Source organism: Ambystoma mexicanum, chromosome 5q (assembly GCF_040938575.1).
Source record: "Ambystoma mexicanum isolate Mex_15411 chromosome 5q, UKY_AmexF1_1, whole genome shotgun sequence".
Classification (NCBI taxonomy): Eukaryota; Metazoa; Chordata; class Amphibia; order Caudata; family Ambystomatidae; genus Ambystoma; species Ambystoma mexicanum.
Window position 1 is genome coordinate 679,107,181 of NC_090933.1, and position 14,207 is coordinate 679,121,387.

Genomic DNA, 14,207 nt, shown 5'->3' on the forward strand with positions numbered 1-14,207 from the left:
AGATTCATCTTGCTGCGATCTCCCGATACACCAGAACCACGGGGCGGACGTCCTTGTGGTCTCATCGTCTGGTGAAGGAGTTCATGAAGGGACTGTTCAGATCGTTCCCGCCGGTGAAGGCTCCGGCCCCGGCGTGGGAGCTCAACGTGGTGCTGACCAAGCTCATGGGACCTCCGTTCGAGCCTCTGCACTCGGCCCCGTTGAAGTTTCTGTCGTGGAAAACAGCTTTTCTTGTGGCCATCACCTCCGCACAACGAGTGGGAGAGATCCAGGCCCTTTCCTGCAAGGCCCCGTACTTGACTTTCCACGACACGAGGGTAGTGCTCAGGACGCACCCCTCCTTCATGCCCAAGGTACCGTCGGACTTCCATCTCAACGAACCCTTGGTGTTGCCTGTGTTCTTCCCGTCGCCTTCGTCGCCGGCTGAGAGGACTTTGCACTCGCTGGATGTGGCTAGAGCGCTGAAGTTCTACGTAGACCGCACGAAGTGTTTTCGGAAGACGTCACAACTCTTTGTGAACTTTGGACCTGTCAATCAGGGGAAGGCTCTCTCGAAGGCTTCCATTTCCAGATGGCTCTCCGGCTGTATCATGTACTGTCACCGGTTGGCAAACCGACCGCTGCCTGGCCGTCCGAGAGCCCATTCCACCAGAGCGATCGCAGCTACCACGGCGTTCCTATCTGGTGTGCCCCTGCTGGACATATGCAGGGCTGCTACGTGGAGGTCGACGCACACCTTCACGAAATTCTACTGCGTCGACCGGGATTCCAGGGAGGAGTCCAGGGTCGGCCAAGCAGTGCTGCGCAACCTGTTCGCCTGAGGTGAGCCTGGTGAGGAGGTAAGATGCTTAATGTTGAGTTGATGTGATGCTTAATGTTGAGCCTTTGCCACCTCCCGTGGTTGTGCATGTGTGTACTGCTATGTATTCTTTATTCATGAGCATGTGAATCCATGCCAGACCCCATGCTGGAGAAGGAACAAGTTACTTACCTGTAACTGTTGTTCTCCAGCATGGGTCTGGCATGGATTCACATGCGAACCCTCCCGCCTACCCCTCTGCGGCTCTTCACTTGGTCATACTGCCACTTCACGTGCTTCCAAATCTGAAGATGGCTGCCAGAGGCGGTGCTTAGGTAGAGGGCAGTCATTGGCTGTGGTCAGTATGACGCAGAGACCAGTGATTGGTTATTACTACGAAAGACAGATCAGAAACGAAACTGATACTGGTTTTTTCTTTACCGAGGATTCCCAGCCTGACGACGGGGAATATTCATGAGCATGTGAATCCATGCCAGACCCATGCTGGAGAACAACAGTTACAGGTAAGTAACTTGTTCCATATATGGAGATCCATGCACACCTTCATGAGGTTCTACTGGGTCGACAGGGATTCCAGGGAGGAGTCCAGAGTCGACCAACCAGTGCTACACAACCGGTTCACTTGAGGTGAATCTGTTCCGGAGCTAAGAGTTAATTGTTTCTGTTGAGCCGTCACCTCCCGTGGTTGTGCAATGTTGTACTGCCATGTATTCGTTATTCATGAGCATGTGAATCCATGCCAGACCCCATGCTGGAGAAGGAACAAGTTACTTACCTGTAACTATTGTTCTCCAGCAAATGTCTGGCATGGATTTACATGCAAACCCTCCCTCCGACCCCTCTGCGGCTCTTCTTGGTTATACTGCCACTTTAGGTGCTTACCAAATCTGAAGATGGCTGCCAGAGGAGGGACTTACGGAGAGGGCTGTCGTTGGATGGGGGCAGTATGACCCAGAGGACAGTGATTGGTTTAAAGGAGAAATACAGTTTGTAAGTGAAAGTGAAACTGTTTTTTCTTTTACCGAGGATTACCAGCCGGACAACTGGGAATATTCATGAGCATGTGAATCCATGCCAGACCCATGTGGGAGAAGAATAGTTACAGGTAAGTAACTAACTTGTTCCATATTTCCTAAATCCATAGGCCTCTTGGTCATAAGCCACTTGGTACTTTGTGTTCAATTCTTAGTTTTGTATACAGAAATGAAGAATTATCTTTACTACTTGAATCCACAGACCTCTTGGTCATATATCACTGTTCTTTGGCAATACTCATAGACCACCTTGGTCAAAATTCGTTATGTATGGGGGTTCTTTTTAGCAGCCAGCAGTAATGTCTGCTTAGCCTGTGAACTCTGCAGAACGGCAAGAACATTGGCTGAAAAGGTGTAGAAATCGGCGATGCAGTGGATGTGGCTGCACGGTCTAACAGATGAGACTGTGAGGCACACTCGCTCCGAAGGTCAAACTCCTGGTGGCCCTAGAACCTGAGCTAGGGCCGGCGGAAGGCACTGATGTTACCTTCACTGCATGGCAATGATACACTGCCTGCCTTAACTACCAACAGAGGCGGCGTTGATCCGAGACCCGGAGTGAATGTGGCTGCACCATAGCTGTGAGCCATACTGCCGAGGCCCGGTGATCTCTGCTACAGATCTCATCTGCTCCCCACTTGGGTTGAGTGCCTCGGCCCGTGGGTAAGCGGTGCTACGATCCGCCTGCAGGGCGAGCCACGGCTCTGGAGTCCTGAGCGCAAAGGGGGCAGCGCATCGCCGGCTGAGGGGGAAGGGCTGGTGGTGCCCAGATGCCATGAGACCTGCCGACGGAGTGGAGCGGGGGGTGCCATCTCCCCCTCCCAGACCAAACCGCACTGCCGGGGGACTGGGCCTGCGGTCCGAAACAGAATCCAAGTGAGGGACAGGCACTCCAGCGCTGTCCCATGCCACCCCCTGTTGGGAGGTCTGCACATCCTGGCGTGCGGGACTTGGATACCAACAGCCCATTAACCCACAGGGGGGTAATAATACACAACATGCTAAAGGGTTAAGGTAGGGAGCACCTTCCCCACCCTCTGGTTTAGCAGACTTGGCCAAATAACCCTGCACAGGCCCCTACTAATAAAGGGGAGTCCCACAGGTTTAGGGGGGCCCGGCAAGGCCACACCATCCGGCCACACTGCCTGCATCCACGCTGGGGTACCTCAGTACTGGCGCGTGCCACTGGTGATCAGGAAATACCTCTTTCTGGGACAGTTCATATTGCATCCCTAGGACTCACAATCTCACCCTGAGGAGACTGGGCCCACGCTCTATGCGCCTACGCTGCACCCACGCGGATAAGGGCAATCCCCCATACTGGCATCAACTCTTGGGGCTGAGTTTATGTCTTAGCGCTCATGTGACCATAGTAGGGCACGCCTCTCCTGCGCCGCGCTGTCTGGCCCCTGTGGTGACCAGGGGGGCTATTTAATCCCTCCTAAAACAAGCCTAACATCCTGGATTTCCACTGCAGCAGCGGACTTGACATACTGGGTGGCCCCCTCTGTTCCACCCTGCTGCAGTATCAGAGCGGTCGTAATACATGCACTATCCCTCGTGGTGAGTCCTTGAGGGTATTGTAACCACAACACTATAGGCCCTGGGGCGGGGTCTCGGTGCTGCGCCCCTTGTTCCCTGGACCCACCGGCTTGAGAGGGGAGCACTGACCACTGGGTAGAAGGCCTTCTATGTCACGCACTATGCCCTGTGGACCTGGAGATGGGGGAAAGATATAAGCGACTAGAACCAGGAGGAGGGACATTTGGTGGCATCCAGTTAGTGCACTGCGGAACACGCAGAGATTCATCCCGGCTCTTATGACACAGCCTCAGTGGTCCTGCGGCAGCAGCTCCCGTCAACTACAGAGGGCTTGGTATATAGGTGTAGTGGATCACATCCCCCAACCAGGGCTCTCCCCCCACAATACCAGCATGCGAGCCTAAGAGGGCGGAAATAAAAAAAAAAGGCCTGAACACTAGCCATGACCAAAGGTGCCAGAGGTAGGAAGAAATCTGGTGCCATGGATACATTTACAAGGTCTTTGCCTAGAACTGAACAGGGGAAACCCGCCCGGGCCCAAGGGGAGCCTCCCATACCGAACCCTGCCCCGCCTCCGCCCTTGATCTAACCAACATGATGGAGGCTATGGCGAAGGGCTTGGTGGCCGTTCATGAAAAACTTGATGATATCACTACAAACGTGGCATCAATGAGATCCCAATTGGCCCATGAGGGAGCCCGGATTATGGAGGCTGAGACCAGAATAGGGGTCAACGAGGACAGCCTGCATGCCCTTCAAGATGCTGTGGCCACCCACACCAGAGATATGAAGTACGTTAAGAATAAGTGTGATGACCTTGAGTCCCGCTCACGAAGAAATAACATCCGGATAGTCGGGGTCCCCGAAGACGCACTTACTGGAAAAATGGAACTGGCCACTGATAACCTATTTAAAGACCTCCTGGGGAGCCCAGACCTCTCCCCCTTCTTTGCTGTGGAACGTGCCCAACGCGCTCTGGCCCCCCGGTCCAAACCAGGTGACTTTGCCAGGCCCATAATTGCAAAGATTTTAAGCTATCGTGACAGATATCACCTTCTCCGACTAGCTCGAGGGAAAAAAAGGAAATGAGGCTCAGATCTCAGACCGTCCAAATCTTTCCAGATTTTTCCACCACTGTGCAGCAAGAACAATGCTAATTCATCGGGATGAGGAAGATGCTCAGGGAGAGAAATATCCAAAATGCTATGCTGTTCCTGGCACGTCTAAAGCTCAACTTCCGGGGCAAGCTCTACTTCACTGTCCTGAGCGAAGCAGTGAAATTTATAGAAGCACAGATACCTGTGGACAACCCAGCTGTCGACCCGGCTGAAGAAAATCAACCTGACTGAGAATGCTTGGTTCGTATGCCCTGAAGTGAGCTCCAAGATCCCTGACTTAATATGAGCTGATAGCAGTGATTTTATATAACAACCACCTTTCCATTCTACATAGATGCTATGAGTGCAATAAGGGTTATGTTAGCCCCTGATCCCAGGGGAGTTGGAGGGGGGGGGGTAGAGGCACTGCTAGGTTGGGGTTGGCAGTCGGGGTAGAGGGGGCGCGGAAGTGCTATCAAGAAGAGCCATGGAGGAAGTTTAAGAGCCGGTTGTGCGGAGCACGAGGGAGAAAATCGCAAAACAATTGGCAGTTTTGTACTCCGGGGATGTCTTTACAATACATAATACATTGGTCTAATACACCACATCTGGTACACGTGAATATGATGCATCGAGTATGGCACAGCAGTTAAAGAGCTGGAATGTCCGGGGGCTTGGTGACTTTAAGACGCGCAAGATTTTGTCTTATGCAGAGCAACATAAAGCAAACCTGCTGTTCACATCCTTCTCTTCCCAATCTAGGGGGGGGGGGGTCATGACTCTGGTACATAAGAACCTAAGATTTGTAGAGAAAAGGGTGCACATAGACCGCAAAGCGAGATATGTGGTGATCCATTGCATGCTAGAAGGTACTGAAGTGATCCGTGTCACACATACTGTCCAAATATTGACTCCCCCAAGTTTTTTGGCGGTCTGGACAGATTACTATCCGTATACGTTGGTGTATCTGTGATCTGGGGGTGGGGGGGATATGAACTTGATTCTACATCGTTCACTCGACAGAACTAACCCTACACCCAGACCCCCACCCTAGACCCGCTCGCCGGCTGCCCTCTATCATACATTCGCTGGACCTCAGTGACCAAGGTGTATCTTGCACCCACAGACAAGGGATTTTACTTTCTATTCCTCTGTGCATGATATGTCATCGTGAATAGATATGTTCCTAATTTCCGGCTCACTGATGGGGGAAGTAACGGAAATAGATATCAGACCCTGTACACTATCCGACCATTCCCCGATGTCTTTCACGATACAGATGGGGGGCAGGCACAACAGTGCACTTGGAGGTTCAAATCAGCTACACTGGAGGACATAGTGTTCCGGGCAGACATTAAAGCAGACATTGATAACTTCTTCGCTTGCAATGAAGCGGGAGGCACCTCCCATGGAGTCAGATGTCAGGCCTTTGAAGTATATATCGGAGGCATGCCAATATCCAGGGAAGTGGGCGTGCTTAAGTGTATACTTAGGGACCTAGAGAAATCTGAAATGACCCTTAAGAAGCTCGAAATAGAACACTCCCACTCCCCCAAACACTATTGCAAATACGGTCGGAACTCGAGACATTCGAAGCACACGCGAAGTGCGCTCTTTCACCCGTCCAATAGCGGCCAGGAAATATGGGGAAGGAGACTGGCCTGGGAGAACGCTAGCCAGACTGGTACAGTTGGAAAGAGGGTGAGCCCGGGTAGACTCCATTCTTAATTCAGAGGGTGAGGTTAAGTGGACAGATGCTGAGGTGGTGGGGGTGTTCCGAGATTTCTATAACAACCTATATACAGGCCACACATGCACTATTGGAGGGCATACCGCTGTCACGCCTTAACTCCCAAACCAGGGTGGCGCTAGACAACACCATTACGCTAGAAGAAATCATGCAGGTTATCTCCAACTTGCCCAAGGGGAAGGCTCCCGGATCAGACGGCCTGACTGCCGAGTTTTATCTGGAATATGTGGCAGTATTAGCCACTATCCTCCTTTATGTTTGGGAGGAGTCTGAGAGTCACTGCTCAGCGGGAGGCTGTGTGATCATAGTACTCCTCAAACAAAGACCAGCCCATTAATCAATGCGGCTACTATAGGCCCCTTTTACTTATGAACTGCGATACCAAAATATTCACCATAGTACTGGCTAACCTCCTACTCCCCGCTGATGCCGCACTTGATTCACCCCGACCAAACCGGGTTAATCCCTGGTATATCTACATCACTAAATATTAGGAGACTATTTAATGTCATGGCTAGGATGGACCCCCAAGCACAGGCAGTGGCGCTAACTATTGATGCGCAAAAAGCCTTCGATATGGTGTCATGGGAATTCTTGTGGGTGGTTCTGAAAAAAATGGGGATAGGCACGAATATGATACGATACATCAAATTATTATGTACACAACAAGCAGCAATAGTGTTTGTCAACTCCTGTTTGTCCGAGCAATTCCAACTGGGCAGAGGTACCCGCCAGGGCTGCCCCCTCTCTCCCATTTTGTTTGCTCTAGCCATCGAGCCCCTGGTGGACTATATCAGAGAGCGCCACAGACAACGTTCAATCCGACTGATGGGCCCGCTGGAGACACTATCTCTGTACGCGGATGACGTGTTACTATATGTCGGAGACCCTCACATAAATCTAGATCCCATACTACAGGATATTGAACACATAAGGTAATTTTCCGGTTTTACAACTAACCTTTCCAAATCTGATATATTTCCACCCACGGATTGCACCCACGAATATCAGGGACCTTTTCCTCTGCGGTGGGCACCTCACCATATCAAGTACCTGAGGGATATGATATCAAGGGCAGGTTCCACGTTACTAAGGGACAACTACGATGCTGCCGCTGCGGTAGTTGAAAAGAAACTGCACAGATGGCAATCACTCCCGCTCACCACTCTAGCCAAACTTTCCCTAATGAAAATGGCACTATCACCCAAACTCCTGTATATTTTCTCTAATGTCCCAATTTGGCCTGGGAAATCGTACGTCACCAAACTGCACTCTCCCCTCGCTCAATTCCTGTGGCACGCTGGGGCGGTTCGAAAGAAGTGGGTCAAACAAACTTTCCCTTACGAGAAGGGTGGGTTCTCGGCACCTCATCTGGAACTCCACTGGATGGCCTCCCAGGCCCAATTCACCTCATATTATTTATATCATGGAATGACCCCCTCCACGCGTCAAGTTGGAATCACTTACCACTGGGCGTACGGACCTTAAAACCCTTGTGCTCGACTGGCAGTACAGAGACTCCTCCTACCCCCGCAATGGACTTGGTCTCTTCTTCATTGAGAGCATGGCACTCGATCTTCACCCTTATAGCGGCCGAACGCCCGTTCTACCGGGGACTACTCAGGAATTTCCCCAGCGCTAAAACCACTGAGGGACAAGGCAATCCAAATAAGGTGGGCGGCGCTGGGATATAGGGCACTAGCAGATCTGTTCCAGAGTGGGAAATTCATCACACCAGAGACCTGGAGGCCTGGACATGAGGGTACAGGAGGAGAAATGTTTAATACTATAGAATCCGCTCAGCGGTGGCATCGAGATGGCCCGATTACCCCAGTGAACCAGCCGAAACACCCATACTGGCGTACATAGAAAATTCAGGTGACAGCAGACTCATACTATCCACCCTATACATAATGATTTTGGAAACTTATGACCACTCCCTGCCCGCGAGCACGGGCCCGTTGGTCTGAAGAAATGGAAATGGAACTTACTGGCACCCAATGGTCACACATGTGCGCCCACACTCGGAGGGTCTCTCTCAATTTCAGGTGTAAATTCATGCAGTTTAAAATACTTCACTGATTATATCATACACCCGCTAGACTTTCCAAAATGCCCCCACCAACAGAGCAATACTGTCCCAGATGCCATAGGGCATCAGCAGACCACCTACACATGCTTTGGGGGTGCCCTCAACTGGAAACTTTTTTGGAATAGAATTCTTGACGTCATGTCTGACGTATTGAGCACCTCAGTGGAGAAGTATCCACTCGGGGCACTATTTGGGTGGTGGACCAATACGCTGAGTAAAAGCCATAGAGCTTTTGTTAATAGGGGGTGCATGATTGCTGAAAGAACTATACTTCTGAATTAGAAAAATAGGATCTCCCCCCTTCAGAGAGAGAATGGCTGAAAAAGCGGTGTTGCAGCTAATTTGTAAGGGGTATAGATAACTCTAAGGGTACTATCTGTACAAACATTTGCTGTCGTCTTCATCGTCATAATTTTAATTAGATATATAGATGCTACCATTAGAATTATCTATATCCCTTACAAATTAGCTGAAACACTGCTTTTGAATAGTTCACTCTACATCAGGTTTCAGTTCGGCTGAGCACTTGGTGAGTAATATTCCACACAATTACCTTTGCAGTTCCATTATTTTACCAAATGACCACTCTCGTTGAGTCTTTATTTCTCTGAAAAATATAAATTGGTCACTAAATATGATTGCAGGACTGAAACCTGAGAATGTTTGGGCCAATGTATTTCAGTAAGGATAGTTGACTCACTAGTAACTGCAGCATGGACAGGAGAAAGAATGACGCATCCTGCAGTCAAAGGGCATTCAGTTGCAGCCAAACCATTGACATAGTTATGATTGGCCTCTCGACGGGGAAGGGCTTGGAACGAAGTGACAACGTGGCCCTCTTTGCACTGTGTTTTTCCGGAATTAACCCTTTTAACAGAACAACACTGCAGGACCCGGCAGAAGCACTGTCCACATTAGGTCGTCCTCATTATGACCATTCCCTTTGAAATGCACCAATGGAGCCATGTGGACCGGATTCCATATGCAGCTGTGGTGCTGGCAGATCCTTGTCCTGTTTTAATATTGTTTTGTCTTCCCAGTGCAAATCATGTTACAGGGACACAGATCCCATTGATCGCCATGCTGCTTTGTAGTTTTATTTTTCGTAACCAAGGCTTAGCTAGAAATAGGTTTACTTGATACTTTTTTAGTGTGTCTACAAACACTGCATTTCCCACACTGGTAGTGACATATCACTTTAGGAAGGCCCCACATGTGCTGTATCATGTTTTGTATATTCAACCTTTTTGATTGATCTAGTATCGCGTCTATGGACTATCTGGTATGGACTTACTTCGATTAAAAGCAAATAAAGGTAATTTGAGATTACCCCCCACTGTTCAGAATGTACAAATCTTTGTTTCTGATCCTTTTATTTTCATGGAAACAGTAATATACTATCGAACACCATGGTATTGTTGGGGTCTGTTAGTGTTCAGTTTTCTTTTCTGTATTATAGCTTCACAATTGTTGTTGCTAGCCCTTTTCCGAGCTCTTAACAGTCTGTTCAAATATCCCCTTGCTCTTCATTTCTTTATCAGCACTTTGACTTATCATGCTCACCCACTTTCATACTCTTCCTATATAGCCTTGGGTACTGTCCATATGGCAGGTTGTCTCTGGGGGCCTTGGCTGAATTGAGTACTAGCTTAGCAGTGACATTTTATCAGCTGGTTTGTTGTAGGGTTCGACCTTTAAGATACCCTCTGCATTATAATTAGTCGGGTCTATAAAATGTACCTCCTCACTCGTAGTTGTTGTAAATTGTACATGGATTTAGCCACTTTTTCATGTGTAGGAACTCCATTGTAGCTTCCTTGTTTCCGTTCTAAATTGCAAAATATACCATTGATGTACCTCTTCCACAGGACAATGCAGAGTTCATTTGGATTATTAGCATCGTAAAAGTTTGTTTTCAGAGATTCTTAAATATATTAATTAGCCAGGTTAGGGGCCACTGTAGCAGCCAAGGCCTTGCCACCGATCTGCTGATATAATTTGTCAATGAATCTGGAATAATTCTGCATCAATTACATTTCTGTGTGCACCAAAATATTGGGTTCAGGGGATGGGGGGTTCATGAAGGACAAATGCCACTCATTTGAGTGGCCATCTGTAGAATCTTTGAAAAAAGACTCTTTACCCCTGGTTCGAAATGATTATATTGCAATCAGTTATTTAAAAAAAGTATACGAAACAAGCATGGGAGCCACTTCTGCACCAGATGATGACAATCTATATGTCTCATTTTGAGATTAAATATATTTATATTGCCAGTAATTTATTTTGTTCCTAGATTAAGGTTTTTGCGTAGATAAAGTGATTGATTTATTTTTCTTAAATTGTTCTCTCTGCCAATGTGACTTGAGATGTGAATGTGACATTCCCTATGTCCAGTAGCAAAGAGAGTTTGCCTTTCCTTTATCTATAGTTTATAGCAGATTAACATACTATATACAGAATTGTTTCAGAAAAAAGCTTATAAGAACACTATACTGCATTTTGACACTCATGGGGAGATTGGAGGGGCCCCCCAAATAGAAGTGTTTTTTCGCTGTGTTGAGTTCATTAAAAAAATCCCTCTATGTAATTGTTTGCGATACAATAACATAGAACCGGAGTGGAGTAATGCAGAGAACGGGAATGCACAAGCACAGGCAGCACTCTAGTGGCAGCGAGCGCACACCTAAGTACCTTTAAATCAATGAAGCAAGAAACACAGAGAGGCTGCTGAGAGGAGCCAGTTGCTCATCTCCATGTGAAAGGAAGCCTGTGGAGCCAACTGGCTCATAATCCTGAAGCGAGAAGGCTGCTGGAAGCAGGTGACATGCGGTGAGAATGCCAGAAACCAGCAGAGGGTTCCTGGGTGTTCACCAGCATCGGAGAACAGTGCTTTGCTCATCGGAATCCCAATGCGAAGGAGACTAGTGCAGCGGAAGCCTCAGGAAGCAGGAAACCCCAGTGGCGAAATGCCCACGAAGCAGAAAGCAGAAGGAAACAATAAGCGGCAGACCGCAGAAGCAACAAAAAACACCATGAAGAACCAGTGAGTCAATGAAGGAACAAAGTGAACACCGGGCCTATCGGTGGCTAAGCCAAACTGAAATAATTGCAAATAGTGAAACTAAGAGAGAAAAGGAACTGTTTATGAAAAGGGAGAAAGAAAGAGCTGTTTACGAAGGTGAGAGACTTTCAAGTTTGTCAATGTATGGTGGAAATATTTGAGAGAAACACTAAAGAGCCCGTAAATAAGAAACCAAGTATTTTAGCCAAGAAGACTACGAGGCAGACACATGAAAAGCAGGAGAGTGATCAGAAGCTCACACATGAAAAGCCTTGGCAGGAGAATACACCAAGCAATTGTAAGTGCATGAATCCATAAAGCATGGCAGGAGAGTATACTAGGCAGTTGTAAAGGAAGTCCTGGTAGGGAAATACAACAGGCAAGTTAGAAGTGAATACGATACAAGAAATAACCCACAGGCTGTGTTAGTTTATGAGACTTGGAAACAGAAATCTTGGCAGAGGAGTATACCACGTATCCTGACCACACTGGGTAAAGAGTATTCTGGTAGGGAAATACACCAGGCAAATTTGAAGTGAATAAGATGCAATTGAAGTAGTCCTCTGAGGAGCCCAAAACCTGACCGAAGAACATATTAGATATAGTAACTGCATAAAAGTTAAAAGGCCATACAGTTCTGTAAATCGTCTGTGGTGGTAGGTGGTAGTAGGTGAAGAATAGTGAAAGAAGTCTTGAGAAGGTGACATCAGGACTATTCAGAGGCCTCATTATACAAGAAAAGAACAACGAAAGTCTGTGAAGGGGGAACCAACTACCCTCTGCGATTAAACCCTTCTAAGATTTTTTCTGCTTGTTGAAAATAGAAACTCCTTTCAAATATAGTAAAGCTGTTGCCCCCAAGGGTGAGGAAAACCCAGGGAAAGAAAACCATCCTTTAAAGCCAAGACATTTGCATGCAAATAACTTTTGTTGCTGACCCAAGGGAATGTCAAGAATTGTATTTGGAACCCAAGAAAGCGACGAAGAATCCAGGGGAAGGGAAGAGCACTCTGGAGCAATCATAACCTATCCTTTAGAGACTTCTTGTTGTGGAAAGTATACACATTTCCTTTCTTTGGAACATTTGCAAAACACTCAAGGCCAAAGACGACATCCTTTTCACTTCGGAATTCATTTGTTTAGAATGTCACGGTCAGAATAGTACTTGGACAGTGGACAGTTTTGTTTTGGACATTCTGAAACCGACAGATCCTTAGTTTTGAGCTTAGGTAGGGAACCTCTGCTAGTGCAAGGACAGCAAGGTCTTTTTCCAACCCCTTTTATGTTCTAATAAAAGTCTTTAGCAAAAACTGTGTTCAATGTATCCAAGTTTCATTGCTAACTCCTCAGACTATCCACCTAAAACCGCAAAAAAGGCGAAGAAATGCACAACAAACACTAACTGTAGAATCTGCTTACAACAAAATGTGAAAGCGCCTTCATAGAGAGAGCCTGTATCACCACCTTAAGTAACTTCATAAAAAGAGCAATCACTAAGAACTGGCATTTGATCAAACAACGAAGAAGTGTTGCTTCCAAACCTTGTTTGCCTTTAAACAGAGTACTAAATTGAGACCGACTGATATCAAACACCAAGAAGGGAGCTTGAGCTGAGAATTACCTTGTGGGGCCTACCACCAGGTATGGCTCATCCTAATTGTGGCAAACCTGCAGCATGTCCTCTTACTGATAAATGAAAGAAATGCGAACATTATGGTTTCACTCAGTATTTGCGTAAAGATACTAAGAATTTCAGTACCAATGTTATATTTAATGTTCAGTGCCTGTGTGGTCTATTGTACATTGGGAACATCACAAGACTGATCAAGAAGAGAATCTGAGAACATTGCTCTTGTCTATGCAATAGCCACTGGTAGAACATATTACTGACTGAACATAGCGAAAAGATGTATTTTGGTTATAACAAATTTGTCTGAGCCTGAGAGGCGGCAACCTAGATACCACCCTGAGTAATAAGGAACAAAAATGGATCCAACGCCTTGAATGTATACATTGAACGGAACCATCTAATTGTGCACTAAATAGAAGCAGCAATATGTTTACATATGTATTGAACTGGCAGTCTTTGTACATTTACCTTTATATATAAATTGACAGTACTAAAGATGGCACATATTTTTTATTTAGATCCATGTAAATCTATTTACAATAGGATATTCATATCTTGGATATCTTTGGCACAATGCTGGAACTAAGAAGTATACATTGATGTGATTGTATTGACTGGATTAATGCAAATTTGATCAGTTAGCGATATGATTATCCTTTACGTACTTGGTATTTGTTTTTTGATAATGAGTCCAACACCTTTTCACAGAGCGGTTCCCAATAACTATTGTGTTCCCGATTACAAATTATTCTAGTTTAAGCAGGTAACAATGGAAAGGTACTGACATGTGGAATATGGAAAATGGTGATTCTGGCTATCATTTGGACGGGAGCTTTCTAGAAGGATTCTGGTCAGGATATCAGTGTGGTGGAGCCATCTCGTGTCCCAGCCGAAGATCAATACTGAGACCGCGCGAGTGGAAATCTCAATATTATTCACCTGAGCTCAGTAGAGCAAGATGGCCTCTATGCACATTGTGAACTATTAAGGTAAACCATATCCCATCTACTAGATACATGCTTGTAGGTCAGCAATCCATTTTGACTGTGCACCTGACATTGCTTTGTCCTCAAAGGCCATTGATGCAGTTGGCATGTCCAATAAACCAGTGCCACACCCACTTACTGAACCAGTTATATACCCTGGGACACATTACCAACAAGCAAATATTATTGTGT

At 46.9% G+C, this 14,207-nt stretch overlaps 1 protein-coding gene across 4 annotated transcripts in view; it reads left to right on the forward strand.

Annotated features, from left to right (window-relative positions):
* The window catches only part of SGK3 (serum/glucocorticoid regulated kinase family member 3), a 1,805,260-nt gene that overhangs the window by 396,196 nt on the left and 1,394,857 nt on the right, over window positions 1-14,207 (forward strand). The window lies entirely within an intron of this gene.